This window comes from Pseudorca crassidens, chromosome 5 (genome assembly GCF_039906515.1).
Source record: "Pseudorca crassidens isolate mPseCra1 chromosome 5, mPseCra1.hap1, whole genome shotgun sequence".
Lineage (NCBI taxonomy): Eukaryota > Metazoa > Chordata > Mammalia > Artiodactyla > Delphinidae > Pseudorca > Pseudorca crassidens.
Genome location: NC_090300.1, coordinates 24,726,970 through 24,733,884, shown reverse-complemented (window position 1 = coordinate 24,733,884; position 6,915 = coordinate 24,726,970).

Here is a 6,915-nt window from a genome sequence, read left to right as displayed (position 1 = left end):
TGTTTGTAAAAATTCATAGTCCTGGACTTTACTCCAGATCTAATGAATCAGAATGGCTGGGTCAGGGTGTTCATCAGGAATGTGCATTTTATTTTATTTTTTATCTTTTCGGCTGCGCTGCATTGCTTGTGGGATCTTAGTTCCCCGACCAGGGATTGAAACCATGCCCTCTGCAGTGAAAGCACGGAGTCTTAACCACTGGACTGCCAAGGAATTCCCAGGAATGTGTATTTTAATTAAATGCAGTTTAAAAATCACTAACTAAAGCCCTAGACTTTGCCTTTGGATTTGGGCTTTTCTCTGAACCCAAGTTTTCTTTTCTTTCTCTGGTTTCCATTGCTATGATTTTAAATTGCCTGATTCCTGTGCTTTCTAGTGTCTGGACTTTAGTAGAGATTCAGAAAAACAACAGCAACAATAAGAAGAAGAAGACTGGACTGGTTCTTAGCAAGCAAGGCTAGTTGTCTCAAACATACTACTTGTGTTACCACCAGTTCCCTTACTGAAATTCACTGTCTTCTTCTTGATCTAGCATTAGAGTATGAGTAAGTGCATGATGTTAGTAATAATAACTCACATGAAAGTGCCTTTCAGAACGTTTAAAATCACTATATAAGTGCAATGTATTATTTAACAAACAGTTAATGAACTCATAGTTTATTTGGGGGCACTGTACAACTTGCCCCCTGAACACAGTACAAAGGAAATGAAGGATATATTTTCTGCCCAAGGAAAACCTATAGTGAAGATAACAGGCACACATAATGTTACAGGAAAACAATCAGAAAGCAACATACCTGATTTATATCCCAAATATTCTCTTTAGTGATGCAAATCTGAGTTCTCTGGAAGATACTGGATAACCACGTGTTTATGTACCAACTGTTGTTCTGTTTATGTTATCTATGAATTTATGTAGTCATCTCTATCAAATGCCTACTTTTCATTATATCTATATTTTTCTGTTTTTAAGTGAATGTGAGGTGCTTAGAATGTAAGCTCCATGCGGGCGAGCGTTTTTCTCTGTTTTCTTTACTGATGTGTTTTTACTACACAAACTGTGTCAGCTACATAATGTATGTTCAGTAAGTATCTGTTGTCTGACTGTCCTAACGGTTGACTAAATGAAGGTAATCAGAAAATAGTTTCAAGAGGTGATGAGTGTAAGGGAGATCTCACAGGTGTCCATAGGTACATAGGAAATGGTTGTAGGGGGAGGACTGTGGGACTGTAAAATAGAACTGTCTTGGGGGGGAGCGGGGTGAATGTCTCCACATTTGACAGTTTTGGTCTGCCTCCTATGGGCCAAGTCAGTTACCGACAACTTGAGGTGGTTGTAATTGTGATTTTCTGGCTCTGAGGAGGAAACCCCTCGCCTTTAGATCTGACACTGTTGAGTAGTGGAACTTAATTCTGTTTGGGGATGTAGGCATGGGGATGTGCTTTTTAGAATTGGAATTTTTTTTCCTTTAGGAATTTTGTCTGTTTGCCCACACAAATACTTTGGACAGTGGCACACATTTGCCAAGTTTGACTGGTTGTGGTTTCATTTGTAGCATCGTCTCCTTTGCAATTTCAGCTTCCAATCCATACAAGGAAAGAGAGGAAGATTTTCTCTTGGAAACTATTAGTGAGGTTAGTCAAAGTTGAACCAGCTACTGATCATATACCACTTGTACCCAACCAGGATTCTAAATCCATCTGCAATATAATTTGGCAATCTTTTGATCTATATTATATGTGAAATTTTAATTGTTAAAAAAATTACTTGCACATATAGCAGTTTGTTGTTTGTATCCCAGTACTGAAGAACAGTGATACCATGTGTGGACATATATTTTAAAACTGCAGTTTTCAACCTTTCATTCACTCAACAAATATTTATTGCCTGCCTCCTAAGTGCCAGGCCCTCTTCTAGGTTCTGGAGACAAGGTGATAAACAAGTCAAAGTTCCTTGTGGAAATTACATTCTAGTGGGAAGACAGGCAAAGATAATAAACACGGAAAGAACACATATAAAATGGAACTTCAGATAGTCTTAAGTGCTCTGTTAAACCAAAATAAGATAATGTGTTAGAGGAAGCCTTGAGGGGTGGAGAGGCTTGCGTAATCAGTGGCCTTTCTGAAGTGTCAGCGTTTGAGCTGAGACCCAAACGATGTGCAGGAATTAGCTATGAGAAGAATAAGGGGTAGGGGATTCCGGCTGAGGAAAGAACATATAAAGGTCCTGGTCAGGAACTAGCTTGATGTGTTCAAGTATTTTCTCAGTGCCCATTTTGTGCCAGGTACAACATACTCTAAAGTACTAGGGAAATGTTGATGAATAAAACAGGCATTTTGGGTTCCAGCTCTCATAGATCTATGTTCCAGTGGGAAAGAAAGACAAAACAAACAAGAAAAGTATCAGATGATAATAAATGAATACTAAGTGAGAAGGAATAACGTGATAGGAACTTTTTGGTGGGGCCAGAGAATGCGTTTCTGAGTAACTGACCTGTATATTAGGAAGGTGGCAATATGAAATTCACACTTGTGTCACATCCTCCCTTTGGATATTTCAGGTGATGGGTTGGTACATAGTAATACAGGCTGAGGATAATGTGTGACACCTGTAGATTTACCTGTAACCCCAGCACTTTCTCTTCTGCTGATGAATGCATGTGGGAATGCAAGGAACTACAACTGTTTGAGTTTACAAAAAAGAGAAATAATTTGTAAATTTATGTACTTTATTATTAATAGTAAATTACATACAGCTCTCCTCACCAAGGGTTTGGGATATTTAGGGTCAAAATATCTGTCTTAATTGATGGGAATGTATGGCAGAATTAAGGAGCTTTTGCTAAATAAATATTAAAGAAGAGCTTTAATAGTGATGAAACTTAAAATTAAATAATGAGGGTATGCAAATTAATGTGGATATGAGCAATCCTGCAAAGGCAAGAATCAGCCTTGGTTTTACTCTTCTTATACTTTTTTTATTAAAAGCAGTGGATTCAGCATTGAGAATATTGTTTTTTGTATTTTATAATTTTTTTCAAATGTTGGGATATTGCCTTATTTTATACCATGGAAAATGTATTGGATATTTAAGTTAAGAGTCTAACATTGCAAGGAATCCAATTCTATTTAAAGTAGTTCATGTTAAAGGGTGTTTATTGATAGGAAAGAGCGTAAGGAAACAGAGCTTACGTTCTGCATGTGGATGGCACTGAAAAGTAGGAGGCCACATGCATCTCTGTCTCTACACATCTGCTCTATCTATTCTCCTGTTCCTCTCCTCTCATAAGCTTTCTTTCCTTACTTATCTTTTTTTCCGTCTCTCCAAAAATTCACTTTACATATGGTGTTGGTTTATAATGGTCTCAAATTCTACATGGCCTGTAGTTCCAGTCTTCACAGTAGTCTGACTGACTTAATCTCTCCACGACCCTATTCCAAATTTTTGGAAGAGTTGATCTGATTTTTTTCCACCTTGAATTAGATTGGTCCAATCTAATTAGACTCTGGTCCAATCAGCTGTAGCTGGAGTAGGGGAGCAGCAGATAGGGGCTACATAGTATGTACCTGTGATATATTAGGTAATTACTAACAAATAATATCCCCTTACATAAAAAGTAATTAATGACTATATCATGTTTAAAAACTTGAAACAATCCTTACAAGGGTAAAGTATCAATACTTTATTGATAGACTTTCCACCCACACCAATCATGAGCCCATTCACCCTTTCCCCACTCACTACTCTCCCTAGAGCTAAACTAGATTTGGAGAGATACACATATATGCACATTCCATAGAAAATACATCATATTATATAAATTAATTTCTCTGTTTAACAGATATTAATTGAATACACTGGGGATTAGGCATTGAAAGAAGTGAACAAAGATCCTTGCCCTCATGGAGCTTACCTTCTAGGGGATGCAGACAGAGATAAAACTAAATAAATAAATGTCTTATATGGTATTTGAAAAGATCGTAAGTGCTGTGCAAAAAAAATAAATCCTGAGGATAAATAGGAAACAAACAGAGTGGTCAGAGAACAGTTCTAATTGAAGGTGACATTTGAGCCAAGACTTGTAAGAGGTCATCTAGAGAAAGGACATTCTAAACAGAGGGAACAGCAAGTGACCTGCATGTTCAAAGAGCACAAATTTCTGTGAGTCTGAAGCAGAATGAATGAGGGGAGAGTAGGAGCGGTCAGAGTGATTGAGAAATGCTGGGAGCTGGGGAAGGAGTTGGGTGACTGAGCCTTCAGGTTCTTGCTAACAAGTTTAAGGCCTTTGGCTTTTATTCTCTGTGAAGTGGAAGGCCCTGTTAGGTTTTGAGCAGAGTAAGTTGATCTGACATATTTTAAGTGGATCATTATGGTTTCTGTGTTGAGACCAGACTGAAGGAGGCTGGCAGCGGCCGGATGTTAGGAGGCTGTTGCTGTGAGGCAGGCAAGAGCTCATAGTGACTTTGACAAAGAAGTACGTAGCAGAAAAGGCGGTGAGTAGTCAAGATTGTGGATTGATTCTGAAGGTAGAGCCAACAGAGGTTTCTTCTGGATTAGATGTCCAGATGAGAGAAAGCAAGAGGTCAGGGTTGACAAGTTTCTGAACTGGAATAACTGCAATGCAGTTTTCATGAACTGAGATACAGAAGACTGTGGAAAGGGAAGGTTTTTAGTATGTGTGTGTGTCTATGGGAAAATAAGGAACTCGATTTTGGGAATGTTAAATTAAAGATGCCTTTAGACATTTGGGTGGAGTGGTTGAGCAGGCAGTCGGATTTGAGTCCTCAGCATAGTGACAGTATTTAAAGCCTTGAGACTGGATGAGATCACCAAGAAATGAATTTAACGGTAGAAAAGAAGAGGTTTAAAGCCCATCTTTGGCACCCCAATATTTATTTATTTTTTAACTAAAAAAATTTTTTGGGTGCGTTCGGTCTTCATTGCAGTGTGTGGGCTTTCTTTAGTTGTGGCAAGCGGGGGCTACTCTTCGTTGCAGTGCTCAGGCTCTAGGCGCGTGGGCTCAGTAGTTGTGGCATGTGGGCTCAGTAGTTGTGGCACGTGGGCTCAGTAGTTGTGGCTCGCGGCCTCTAGAGCGTAGGCTCAGTAGTTGTGGTGCACGGGCTTAGTTGCTTCACGCCATATGGGATCTTCCCAGACCAGGACTTGAACCCGTGTCCCCTGCATTGGCGGGTGGATTCTTAACCACTGCACCACTAAGGAAGTCCTGGCACCCCAATATTTAGAAGTCTTAGAGATTTGCAAGAATTAGCAAAGGAGACTGAGAAACAGTGAGAAACGAGGAAATACAGGAGAGGGTGGTGTCCAGGAAGCCAAGTGAGGGAGGTGTTTCAAGAAGGAAGGGATGATCAGATGTGTCAAATATTGATTATAGGCCAAGTCAGATAAGTGATCATTTGATTCAGTAACACAGAGGCTATTTGACGTAAGCAGTTGGGGTTGTGATGGTGGAGATAAAGATCTCTTTGGAGTGGGTTTGAAGGAGACAGTAGGAAGAAAGGAATTGGAGACAATGACTATATAGGGTGAATAAAATGGTAATATGTATTCTGCAAATTTTTCACAGAGCAATTTGGGCTAGGGATTCATACTATTCTTTACAGCTCTATCTCACTTCTCTTAATCATTCCATAGCTTTCAATTCTATGAATGACCACGAAGTGTTTAAGATGGTTCTCTAAACAGGCCCTAACTCTCTGTTTTAGTAGCAAGAATGTCATTCATCCCTACCCTAACACACTAATACAGATGAAATGTTAAGTGGAAATCCAGAGACAGTGGGAGAGGCCAAGGCATTTTCAATAGTCTATATGGGGACAAGAGTAGACAGCAGCCTGGCTGCAGTGGGGATTTCATAAGGAAACCAGTAGAAAATAAAGGTTCCTAAACTGGTCTCTGAGAGCTCTGCTGCTTGGATTAGGACCAACAGTACACAGGCAAACATAGTCCTATGCCTCACAAGAGACACCCTTTCAGGCCATAGATACTTCTGTCAGTAATATATTTTTTCCAAAACATGTAAGCTTCCATAATTTGGCTGTGAAACCAATTATAGCTCTCCATTTCCTTTGTGCTAAAGAGTGAAAGTTTTTTCAGTTGTTGTTTGGGTACCAATCTCTGGGATGAACATCTGTGCTCTCTGATGCTATTCTCTATACTCTCAAAACAACTCATCCTATTTTGGAATGCTTTCTAGCTAAGAACCTCTTTTAGTTCCAAACTCTCTCTTATGAAGACAGGAGCTGTCTCTCCCCAACATCCCACATTGCACAGCTGTTTATGAGGCTTGTAATTAATGAAGATTTGCTAACAATCACACACCCAGTGATGTTCCGGGCTTGTTGAGAGAAGCAAGGGTGGGCAGCAGTCATTGGGCTGGGCCTTCAACTGTGCATTTTGCCAATGGGATGTAGATTAGCTATTATATTTTTTAGTAAGAGAATTTCTGGAAGCTCTACTGGTGTAGTTCAGGCTATATTACTTGGGAAATATGGAATGATCTGAAATGTAGAAAAATTAAAGGGGAATTTTCTGAACAGAATTAGGTTTTGTTGCTGTTGTTGTTGTTAGGCCTATTTAAAGAGTAGTAATACTATATCCCCTAACAATTCTTCACAATTTCCCCATTTATTATCTGGGTTGACTGATTTCTATTTTCAATTGTTTATAAAACGATAGCTTCTGCAGCCAACCTCACTTTCTTTGTTCTGATGATGAGAGCTTGATCTAGTATGAAGGTTGAAAAGTCAAGTATCTGTAGGAGTCAAAGAAGGAACCAAGCACAGCAGCCCAGCATTAGAAGTCACTGGATAGAAAAAAAAAAAAAAAAAAGAAAAGAAATCACTGGAGGGAGATGAGGACTGGGGTGGATTAGTGAGAGAATGCTCTGCTCTAGT